Consider the following 13,224-nt stretch of genomic DNA (forward strand, 5'->3'; position numbering starts at 1 on the left):
ACGCGACTGATCACTGAGACTGAGATCGCGATCGTGCTTTCCGTTGTAAATAGCGCATATTTTATTGCTTTTTCTTATCATCTTAATATAAATTACAATTTCACACAAAAAATATCGGCAAGTACGAGACGAACTCGTTCAATGAGCATACTGTGGAATTTATTACAGCAAAAGGCTATTTTTGACATGGATTGCCCATTCCTACTATTGCAATTAGCCTATCAAACCAGAAAACTTTTTTATCGGATCCCTTTTGATTTAATTAGAAACAATCAAGCTTATAAAAATTAATGTTAGTAAAATGCTTATAAATGATTATGATTAGCAGTCTGATACTAGATTAGGGGGAGTCCATCAATCACGTGAGGTTTTTAGGGAGAGGGATTTGACAAAAAATCCTGAAATATCATGTGGAGGAGGGAAGGGTGTAGTAAAATATCATGTGTATTTAGTTTTTACCTGAATTTTTTTTAAAATCTCCAAACATTCGCAAAAAATACAATGTTTGCTCGTAACTCAAAATACACGTGATGTTTGGTGGGGGAGGGGGGTAATTTTGAATATCACCAAGGGGGAGGGGGGTTAAAAAATCCTTAAAAAATCGATCTCGTGATTAATGTACGCCTCCTGACCTATAGGGTAAGTACAAATTTGACTTTCAGTAGTTATAGTGTCTAAAGTTTAGACTCTAAACCAAATTAAATACACCACAACAAATAACACGTATCAATAAAACAACTATCGAACTAAATATAACTTCCTTTCAATTCCTAAAATAGCTAGTTTCCTAAAATTTGTCATCTATCCCTCTTAAACCCATAGGCTGGAAAAAAGGGACATACATCCAGGTACAATGTTTTTTTTTAATTTCAAAGAGATTATAAAGAGATACAAAAAATAGCTAAATTATTTAAGCAATGCGGGATAAAAGTTTTTCGGGCACATTTTCTATAATATTAGTTTTGTATAATGAAATAGTAGATATAAAATTCAACCAATGCAAAAAATAAATTAAATGTACACGATTACGATTTTCTTATTGTTCATACTTTTGCTAGTGTAGAGATTAAGTTGGCCCTTTTTACCCCACCCACATGTGAGCTTTTATAGATGAAAAAAATAACTTAAAAATAACAATGCATCATATATAACAATTAAATAACGTATTTTAAAAATTACAAAAAACTACCAAGAAAACAGAATCCTTTTATCATGAATATTGATGCAAGGTCGTTCATCTCCTAAAAGAATAGCCGTAAAAATTAGGATGATGGTTCATTACATATCTTTTGATTCCTACTTTAAAATAGTATTGCTAAAAAATTCAATACTTTAATCGTTTTTCCAGATATTGCAGCTATCATAAAAGCTTTTTATACGCTGACCTGCTGCACCCTATTATTCAACAATTCTTGAAATCTCTAAAACAAAATCTATTAAAAAACTTAATTTTAATTCTGTTGGATAAGTAATAATAAAAAATCCACAATTTTAAAAAGTATAATTATAATGTTGATATGAAATGTGCTAACAATAAAACGACGAAGAAATATTCAATAATTTTCTTTAATAAAATATCACGTTTATAGCTTTTAACTCATAGAATTTATGGATATATTAACTTATATAATTGTATATTTTCTATTGTTATAGCCGAGGTACTGTGTAATCCATAAATTTAAATACCCTTTCAATCTTATAAGCCACCTCGAGTATGCAGTTGTTAAATAGCTCTAGGTTGCTTTACAACCGCAATAGCAATTGAAAATTATATCGTTTTACATCCCTATGTAAATCTGCAAAGTTTTATACCTTTAATCAAGCAAGTTTCGTATTTAAACGAAATGAATATTATTCTTCTCGTTATTAGTTCTGGAAGTATTTCTAGTTTCTTTTACCAGGTCAATAACTCTACGCATTGATCGCAAGTAAAAATTACGGGAATCGGAAAACGGTAATGCGTGCAAGCTGTTGTAGTTTCAATATTGTTATATAATTTCTTGATAATTTCACTTGAATTTATTACCAAGATAAGCTTGTAAGGTATATTGGCCGAAGCGCATTGTGCAACGTTAATAGCTGAGATATTGCCTAACTGAATTACTATAATATAATGTTATAACTAGCTGTAAGTGGAATTCTGTCTTAAGGCAATTAGGGCATCGTGCCTTAAGGCAAATTGCTGGAACTTCCCGTATCAAAAATTATTTTTTTTAAAAACGATTAACATTTTTGAAAAAAATTTACTTCGAAAAAATAAGATTTTTGACAAACTATAAAATGGACAAAAAATTACTTTTTCTTGAAAAAAAAAAAAAATTTTTTTTAAAAAATTTTTTTAAAAAAAAAATTTTTTTTAATTTTTTTTTTTGAAAAAAAATGTTTTCTTTATTTTGACATTATTTTTGGAAGATCTGAACTTGTTTTTCAAAGCAATCGCACTGCTTTAACTGCATAGAGACAAAATATAAAGCGCGTAAGCGCGGCGTCGCTGTCTAACGGGTAAACATTGATACGAAACCCATAGGAAAATAAACAAAATTTATACTTATTGTTAAAATCTCTATAAAATATCTGAAAATTTGATGTGCATATGTCTAATGATCATTTTTGACCGCCAAATAGCATTTTTTTTACTTTTTTCGTTAGATCTCCGAAACCGCTAGACCTGCCTTTATGAAAATTTGATCAATTTTTTATCTAGTCAATAGAAGTAAAATGTTTTTTGAATTATTAAAATCGGACGCTCCGTTCTCTTAAAAACTGAGTTACCGTTTCCGGCACTTTTTGCCCCGTATCTCCGAAACGGCTAGACCTGCCTTCGCCAAAAACTAATCAGCACGTCTCCTTATCAATACGAATCGAATGTTTTTTGAATTATTCAAATCGGTTGATCCGTGTTCCCGAAATCGTCGACGAAAATTTGTATCCGCACATACATACACACACGCACACACACACACACACACACACACACACACACACACATACATCCATTTTTTCTAAGGTATGCCAAAATGTTCAGAAACCTCTGAAACGTAAAGATATATAAAAATTTTCATTTTCGATTTTTTTGCGATTACTATAACTTACCCTACGGGAAGTTAATAAACGTGTACAGCAGTGATACGTGGAATTAATTAAGTAGAATCGATACTAGGCTTATGTTTTTGCAAAGGCAAAAATCAACAGATTTAGAAACCTAATTCATTAATAAATAATTATATTGAACCATTTAAACGTAATTTTGTAGGCTATGTGCGGAGAACCACATGTCATCGTACCTTTGCAGATGATACATGAATTCTAGCTCAACATGACAATCAATTGCTTGCCTCCAAAACTCTACAAAAACATGTAGATGAAATAGAAAAGTGGATGAAAGTATGGAGGATAAAAGTAAACAACTCTAATTCAGTTCATATTACTTTCACCCTACGACAAGGTTCAAGCCCTCCTGTTAAATTGAATGGTGAATTGATTCCTGTATGCAATGTAGTTAAATATCTGGGAACGCATTTGGATAGGAGACTAACCTGGCATGAGCATGTACTAAAGAAGCACCAACAGCTCGAACTAACACGTAGGCAACTTAATTGGTTAATGAGCTGGAAATCACATGTCTCAATAGAAAATAAACTCCTAATATACAAGTCAATTATTAAACCAATATGGTCCTACGGTCTACAACTATGGGGTGTGGTCAGTAAATCAAACATAACTATTCTACACAGGTTCCAAAACAATTTTTTAAAGGAATCGTAAATGTTCCAAAATATGTCCCCAACTGGTTAATACATTAAGATCTCAGTATTCCAACTATAGAAGAAGAAATTAATCCATCGGTCTCCCTATTACCGTGATTAATTAACGAATTTTATAAATGTGATACTGCCTAATAGAACTCATTTAATAAGAAAGCAGTCAACTTGCGATCATATATAATACATAACAACAGCTCCAACGAATATATAATTTCCTACAAACATTTAATGCAGAAACGTATGAGAGCGCTATTTATCACCCAGTGCGCATACATGCAATGAATATGCGTTGACCAAATTTCCGTTGGCGCGGCTTTCTAATACAATAGTACTAGCTTAATATATCAAACAATTCGGAAACGCAAAATCACGGCATTACCTCCAGTTCATGTTTGCATATTTTAAACTCTGGACAACAATGCACCACTTATATTATAACGATTTATTACTTCACTTGTAATTTATGCTTCCATACGTTCTCATGAATGTTGGCACGCTAGAACGAATATTTTTACCACATATGATGTAAAGGGTCTGATAAAAATAAGAGAAGTAGTAAAACATAAATTTGTGAAGTGAAAGTTTCAACGTCTAATTTATTTATATTGAGCCAGTTGTAGTGTAATGGTTGAGGTGGGGTGGCACAAATTCCACCATGTCCAAACTCAAGTCGGACATCTCTGAATAAAGCAGTGTGATGTCAAATTTTCACTTAAGGCACCTGCTAGAGAACTCAAATATAATTTTAGGTGATAATCGCGCTTGTGGACATTCCTGCAACACATGTGCGCCAACACTATTAGATATAATGATGGAACCATAAACTAGTTTTCATAATTTTTTAAATGCAAGAATGGTGAACTTGATGGAGTAATTAGTTATAGTAACTGCAAATAAATATTACAACATTTCGAATCTTACATTCGAAAGTTATTCAATAAAATTATATTAAACTATGAAGATCAGCTTTGGTAGCTGGTATCAAATGTGATAAGATGTCAATAACGTCAAAATAATTACTAAAAGAAATTTCGAATCCCGTAAAATATGTACCGAATTAGTGATCACACAAAGATGCCGATATAAACACAATAAAGGATGAAATAAAAACATATTCAGACAATTACAAAAGCCGTCTTGAGGATCATCCAAACCCACTTGCCATAGAATCACGTCACAACACCATCAGGGCAAGGTTGACAAAGAAATTCATGTTACATTAACATTTATCAATTTTCAAAATCTCTAACAATGGTTAAAAGATTTTGTATTTTTGAAGTCATTTTTTAATCCTACAGTTTTACTTGTTGTCCCTTTCAATAAAAAGATGGGATATATTCTGTTATATACATTTACATCTTTCAGTATAAATTTTACAAGATATATGAGAATTTACTTTTCAAAATAAAATCGAGATATCATAAGACATATACATGAAGTTTTCAACAGATAAATGAAACTTCCTAATACAAGAAAACCCATATTCTGCGGCCAACATATTGAATGCCAATACGTATTATTACGTATGAAAAATTCTATTCCCAATGCACCAGAAACGTAGAGAAAAGCCCAAATCTCATTTATAACGTCAGTACATGCAGAAATATGTAGTCGAATAGTTCTGGTTGCACATTCAGCTTAGGTGATATCATTAGTGAGAAAGTTTGTGGAAAATATGAAAACAATTTAATAATTATAAAATTGCAAATTAGTTCATTTTTAAAAGAATATGCATTGTAAATGCACCATGGTATATTACGAATAACTTGACATAAAGACTTGAAAATAAAAAAAACATTATTGAAGTAATAAAAGAAGCAGTAAAAATTACCAGGTCACCCAAATAAATATTTAAAAGAATTGAGTGAAGAATCTCCTGCTCGATTATTAAAAAAAATGGCCATACAATCTTGAATAAAATGTCAAAAAATTAAACAGAGAGATATCTCATTGGAGATAAATAAAGACCAGCATATTGTCTTAAATAAAATTATTTTGATCGGCAAAAAATATAGGCAGAATTTTTTTTTTCGAAGGTATAACTAAAATAATAGCGCATTTACAGTATTTTTAATGCAAATTTATTTTCATTTCCGTGACTTGTGAGTATTTTTTAATATAATATTAAGTTAATTAATTAATAATTTAAAGTTCTGAAGACAAAATTAATTCTTAAAGGCAAAATTAATCAAATTTCTTAAGAGATTCGAAAGCTATATAAAAGTCATATCAAAAATAACAATTTAGTACTCAATATGGACTTAATGTTTTTTTTTTTCTTTCCTTTCTCTCTCTTTCCAAATGTAGCTCATACAATTGTCAAATTTAATTTTAAATGTTTTTCCTATATTAAACATTATTTTATGGAGAAATGTGATAGAGAAAGATGGATAATTGTATGTACTTTTACAATACCCACACATACGATTTTAGGTAAAAATAAGTAATTTTGTATCAATTTATGAAACGTTCTATATAAAAGATTTGAAATATAAAAACCGACAAATAGATGAAGAACGGATGAGTTGCCAATTTAAGACTAAACTTAACATGATAAAGTTATGATAATTTTAATATTCATTACCTTGAAAAGGTGTTTTTGTGAACCAATTTGATAGTTTATTGTGACAGTAACAGCAATCAGATCTCATCAGTTCTATGAGTTGTTATAAACTTTTTTTGAACATCGTCATTTTTAGATCTATAACCGATAATCTATATTTGTTATGCTTTTAGGATTGAAATTCCTATAATACTGATGATACATTATTAATTTATTAATATGATGCGGCATGGCCGAAAAAAACTTATTTTTACCTGAACACATTTAGATCTATAATTTCAAATGAAAACTGATATCACTACTGGTTACCGAAAATAAAACTCGAAAAGCCAAAAGTCCGGCCGAAAACTCGAAAAGCCCAAAGGCTATGATATGTAGCTTTTTGAATATGAAATGGCACTACAAACTGTCAAAATGCTATGTATATACTGTTCAGTCAGTCATTTTATATATAAAATTTAACTTCACTCATATGTTATTATGACACATTACAGAGATGCACTTACGATAAGATTCTTTTTTTTTACGATCGTGCGTTTCTAGGTTAGGTTTTCTATTTAAAACGTCTGACTGCACAGCAACCACATAGCATTTTGTCAGTTTTTAGTACCAATATATATGAAATAAAAACAATACATAACATAGCCTTGCCATAACAATGGTCTACTTTGCAGCAGTATAGGTACATGAACCACAATAAATAAGAGTTGATATGAAGTAAAATAAATAACGAAATTTAAACCGTTTCATGTGTCAACCATCAGATGTGCCTCTGGCTCTGATTCTATGACAATTTTCCTTTATCCACAGCCCTTAAACTAAGCTTTCGATGCCCACGAGTGGAGCAGGTTGTAGGCGGCGGCTAATGCCGAATATGACAGGAGCACAATGCCATTTGAGAATGTATTGTATTGTCAGGAGCGGGATTGCTGTTTATTATTAGAGCTGGCACCATGATGGCACTAATAATCGTAAAACAATTCATCCGTCGCCGGAGAACTGGATGCTTACACGACATACCAATTATACATTGTCGTAACTTGCCGCTGATTACGTCCAATTATTAATACATAATCATTGCACCCAGCATTGTAATGGAATATATCCGTATGCACTTGGTTTGCATCTACTAGGATTAATACTACACATTTCTATTACTTCATTATAAATACACTGTAATGAGTTAAGATTACTGATCTAGGTTAAAATTGTAGTTTTCTGATCTGTCTATGTGGACAAAAAGCTGTTCTTAAAATTGTTAAAAATATTTTTTTATTATGTTTTTGAGTTTTGGTTTCATTTTTGTTTACAAGAACTTTTACCTATACCCAAGAACTTTTCAGAATATCTTTGAACCGATTGACCTATGAGAGAACCTATTTAACATGATAGAAAATGTTTCTTGAAGGAATTCTTAAGTTTAAGCAAACTTAAAATAAAATAAAGTGTATTTCTCAGGTTTAGCTTACGAATTGCTAATTTCCAGGCTAATTTTCAGCAAATTTTCAGCTATTTTCGCTTTTCAGGATTTCTTGCGACCACTTATGATAGATAATATTAATACTTAAAATAAATATATTATATAATAGATAATAGTAAAAATTTTAGTAAAATAAAGTGATTTTTTCAGGTTTTGTTTACGAATTATTAAATTCCAGGCTAAATTTCAACTAATTTGCAGCTAATCTCACTTTTCAGGATTTCTTGCGACCACTTATGATAGACAATATTAATACTTAAAATAAATATATTAAATAATAGACAATAGTAAATATTGTACTAAATTTAAAGTGTATTTTTCGATTTTGCTTACGAATTGCTAATTTCCAGGCTAATTTTCAACAAATTTTCAGCTAATTTCACTTTTCAGGGTTTCTTGCATCCACTTATTATAGACGTATTAAATATTTAACAATTTTCTAAAAATAATATTGTTTTAATTTAAGGATAAAAACTAGTAATGGATGGCATCGTGTCTGAAGGCAAATTGCAGAAAATTTCGTATAAAAAATTAATTTTTTTAAAAAAGCCATAAATGTTCAGAAACCCTTGAAACGTAAAGATATATACAAATTTTCATTTTCTTGCCCTTCGGAAAGTTAATAATTTAGATTTAATAATCCTAGCTGCTAGCTAATTTAATTAATTAATTGGTGCAACAAAATAGAAGAGCTTCTCATCACTTAAATTTGTCAATAATTAGTCCACAATATATATTTTTCAAATAACAATAATTAATAATTGAAACATCAATGAACACATTATCAAATTAATTACAACTGCAAGAATAATATGAAGAACTCTAGTAAAAAAGTGCATGATATGGTTTTATAAAATAAGTAATAAATTTGATTTAAACATGGAATGTTTAATACATGTTATACTATAAACTATGGTAAAATAGTAATATTTTAAAACAACTTACAGTAATGAATAATATAGTAGCAACAAATACCGAAATACACATATAGTAATATTTTACCCATATTCCGTATGTTACATAGATATCTCATTTTGAAGCAATTATTTGCAAATTTTATTAATCTGTTATAGAGAGTTCATATGCATAAAATTATTATAGAATTTGTTCTCATATCCAATTCAAATACATATACATATATCTATTGATATTATAGATTAAGCTATTTTTAATCTTCCAGGTAATTACCTGGGCAATTACAATTACCTGACCTTAGCTTTGACGAGCAGGTAAAGGTCGGCGACGTTGCTCTAGCGAAACATCTTATAATTCGATATACTTTAGGATTAATCTGTCTCTATTAAAGTTCATATAATAGAATGCCATTGATAGCATATTCAATTACATGCAAGATTGCACAATTTTTAATCAAGCAAAATTGTAATCGAATGAAATCGAATAGTAGTAATGGAACATGAAATCCAATCGTAATGATGATGATTTGTAAACTTCTGAAACTAATTGTAGCCCCATAAAAAGGTTAATACGTTTAAAGTTATAATTATTTAAAATATATTAAACATATTTTAATAAACTATTTTTGCAAATTAGAATATTCAAAAAAAAAATTATAACCTAGCACAAATTTGCTCATTTAAATCCCAATGATATTTTGTAAATTATTAAAGGATCCTTTTATTTATCTTCTAATTTTTCTTATACTCTTCTTCGCTGGTACAATATTCAAGACCGAATAAATTTATGAATTATTTATACTCTTCTCTTTTATAATCATTAATCAATTAGTAAAAATTAAAAAAAAATGTATTTTTTCTATTATTTAAGCTGCAAGCATTCAATGTGATTAGATTAAATTTCTCCCTGCAGCTGCAGAAAAGCCCTGGTATCTTTCATTATACATAAAATGTTAAACTACTATTTTCAATGAACGTATATATATAAAAAACACTAAAACCTCTCACGTAATCCGATATTTAATTTGCCATAACGCGAATCTTAATCCGGCAGCTCATTAGCGTTAGTTGTGGTATAGAAAAATTATTCATATCGCGTTTCAAAAAAGATCTGCAAAAGTTAAGATGAAATAAAATAAAAGGGATCATGAAGAAAATCCAATAAAATAAAGATACCTGTAGATGCATAGCATCTACCTTTTAAAACGTAAAGTTTTTCCACGTATCTTTAGTTTGTTTTGTACGAGAAGTTTTCACTACTTCTATGTGTTACTTTAGCTTTGTAATATCCGTAATGTTTCTTTATACTACTACATATGAGAAAAATAAAACAAAAGGGTACAACAAACTCTTAATTTCACAAACTATGTATGTAGGTATAACTGGGTTACTGTTACCAGATTATTATAGAAATCATAAACAAGCATCATTTTAATGATGCAGATTATAAATCCAACCATAACATCATTGGAATAATCATAATGCATAATAGTATCAAAAACAACATCCAATATACTAGCATGAGTTGTAGATATAAATTTCATCATAAATCCATTATCAGTAAATATGTGGCGACAGCTTTGATTTATACAAACCTCAAAAATACATAATATAATAGTATATCACTCATTTATTTGATATTCGTGCTTTTAGACACATTTGAAATTTAAATTCAGTTTGATACTATATTGTGATTAAATGCATAAATTCATAAGATATGAAAAAATTAGAAAAAATATTGATTGAAAAAATACAGATGTCAATAGTCATTTAGAGCTACGTATAGAAACGATTTCATTAAAATCCAAATCAAAATTTGGATCCAAACATAATTTCATTTATTAAAACTTTAAAATTTGAATAACAACACACAAAATTAAAAAATCTGCGTCATGAAAGTATACTTGTTTATTAAAAAGAAGTAGGCATATAAATTTATTGTAATAAATACACGAATTATTTTATGCATCCTGCATGTATTTTAATAGTAACATATAAATCATGGACGTTATATGTAAATAACAAAACTAAATGAGTAAAATTGAGATATTGAGGGTAGTAATGGAATGAAAATAATTCCTATATCCTATTTGAATATAAAATGTTTTGCCACAATCATGATAATATCCGCACATATATAAATAACCTATTTATATATCTAATAAAAATGAAAAACAAAATTTTTACTAACGGATGTATCGTTAGTAGTAATTATCGTTGAATTTATAGTTGATATTTACTAACATAGGAGATATGAATGGAATTAATATAATTTTGTACTATAAATCTGAAATAGTTTATAGTATTATCATAGGGCAAGCTAGGTTTGAGGAAGCTATAAAAACTATTTTTTACTTACTTTGTAATAGTAGGATTTGAGCCCCTGGGAGCAAGGAAATTCGAAAATGACCATTTTAAGGACCACCCTAATATATATATATAAGAAAATAAGTGTATTATAGGGGAGTTTATCTTGTGCAAATGTATTCTTTGAAGCATTCTACAGTTGCGAAAACTTTAATCACTCCGTCTGTAAAAGTTAAATCCCATTTGAGACTTATGCAAATATATAACCCAGGTACCAGAGATTAATGCCAGAGAAATGTATTCATTTTTTTCTTATTTGTTTATTTTTCTTGACTAGTATAAATCTTGGAGTCTTTTGAACTTTTATATAACCGCAAAATGAAATATGTATATATATATATATATATATATATATATATATATATATATATATATATATTAATTTAGAAATATAAACAAACAACACTCTTTTGCACTAATTTATCAAATAACAATTTTACAAACGTTTCGAGTATACTATATATAGGTTTGTTTCATTATCAGCGTGATATAATTTAAAATCTAAAATATGGAAATCTAAATTGGCATGATGTGTTATCCGTTACAAGTCGTTCCTTTTACTGCCATACCGACGATTGTCGGAGAGTCTGAATTCTCTATCCAAGGTGAGTCACGAAATATCAAATAGGAAAGAGAAGGAATAGAGCCCAGTTGAAAAATACTATTTATTAAATATATATTTATATATATTCTTGATATTCATTCATGATTATTTCATATATAAAAAAACCTGAGTTTCTATACATTAATTCAAAGATATCGACAACTTTTTGTCTCAATAAAAAATATTCCATTTATTTATTTTACTAAAACAAATGTTTAAAACTTATTAAAGGATCCTCAAGAGAAAATGAGCTCGGGATCATATCATAGATTGTTCTGCATTGTTAGAATAATTAGGCCATAATAATAATAAAACTTAATAAGTTTATCAAATGTAAAGGGTTATTTATTAAGTTTCATAAGGCTACTTTATTTTATAATTCTGGTTTATACACAAGACTGGTCTCTGGTTTCTTCTAACAATTTGTTGTCAATCCTACATAAAGACACAAGAAGCAGGTCAAAATAATAAGAAACTATAACAACTAACAAATTAGTTTACCAAATGCAAAAAGTTTTGTTATACAGAAGACTGCGTTTAAGCGTTTTCTGTAGATCCCAAGCGCCTTGATAAAATGGATAAAATTCTACTTTCCCTAAAAACCGAGACAAATATTTTAGAATCCGTTCCACGAATACTATTATTTTCGTTATTTATTAAGAACTTTAAGGAAATTCGCAGTCAATGCAACTAAAACGCAATAAAACGCCAAGAAAATCGACATATTATTCGAATCTCAGAAAACATCTCAGCGAGCAACGAAAACAATAAGAAACAATGAAGTTTCATGCTTCTCCATGTAACTATTCGTTCGGAGACCTTCTCTATATCAGAAGCTATCACAAGCCCTGACAGGTTATTCATTCTAAATGTCAAAAGGATTTGTCTTGCGTGAAATATTTTTCAGATACCCATGTGATGTATATTCTCATAGATGTGACGATAAAGTACGTTTTGCTCTACGTGAAATACTGCGACAAAACGATATTTATGTACTCTGTTTTCTCAGTAGCACGAATTTACGTTTAACATATTTACTTGGATAGCAAATATACTGATGTTTGTTAGATATTGTAATAGACAATAAATATATTTTCTATTTAATTGCGAATGAGACATTTTTATAGTATTTTGAACCTTTGTCATATAAATTTACTAAAAATTTTAACAGTTTGTTTTTAGAAATTCAATCCTTGCCAAATTACAACATGATTTTGACTTTATATTAAATCTATGCCATCGCAATTATTGTAAACGCTTATTTTCGTCTACAAAACTCCATCTAAGTATTTTGGATATACCAAAAAATATAGATACATCTTATGTGACAAATTGTCAGCTGATTGTCAGTGACAATTGCTGTTTCTCAGCATCTATATAAATATATACACTTTTAATCAATTTTATCATGAAAATATCAAGAATTTACCATTTTACAATCCTAATTAAATCTACAAACTTTTGATGAAGCTTTCCAACACACTTCAGCACATTTTATCTGAACAAGAGCTATTAAAAATCGACAATTTTGA

Source organism: Ctenocephalides felis, unplaced genomic scaffold (genome assembly GCF_003426905.1).
Source record: "Ctenocephalides felis isolate EL2017-DRISC unplaced genomic scaffold, ASM342690v1 CF-g0.4_SCAFFOLD_01492, whole genome shotgun sequence".
NCBI classification, from domain to species: Eukaryota; Metazoa; Arthropoda; class Insecta; order Siphonaptera; family Pulicidae; genus Ctenocephalides; species Ctenocephalides felis.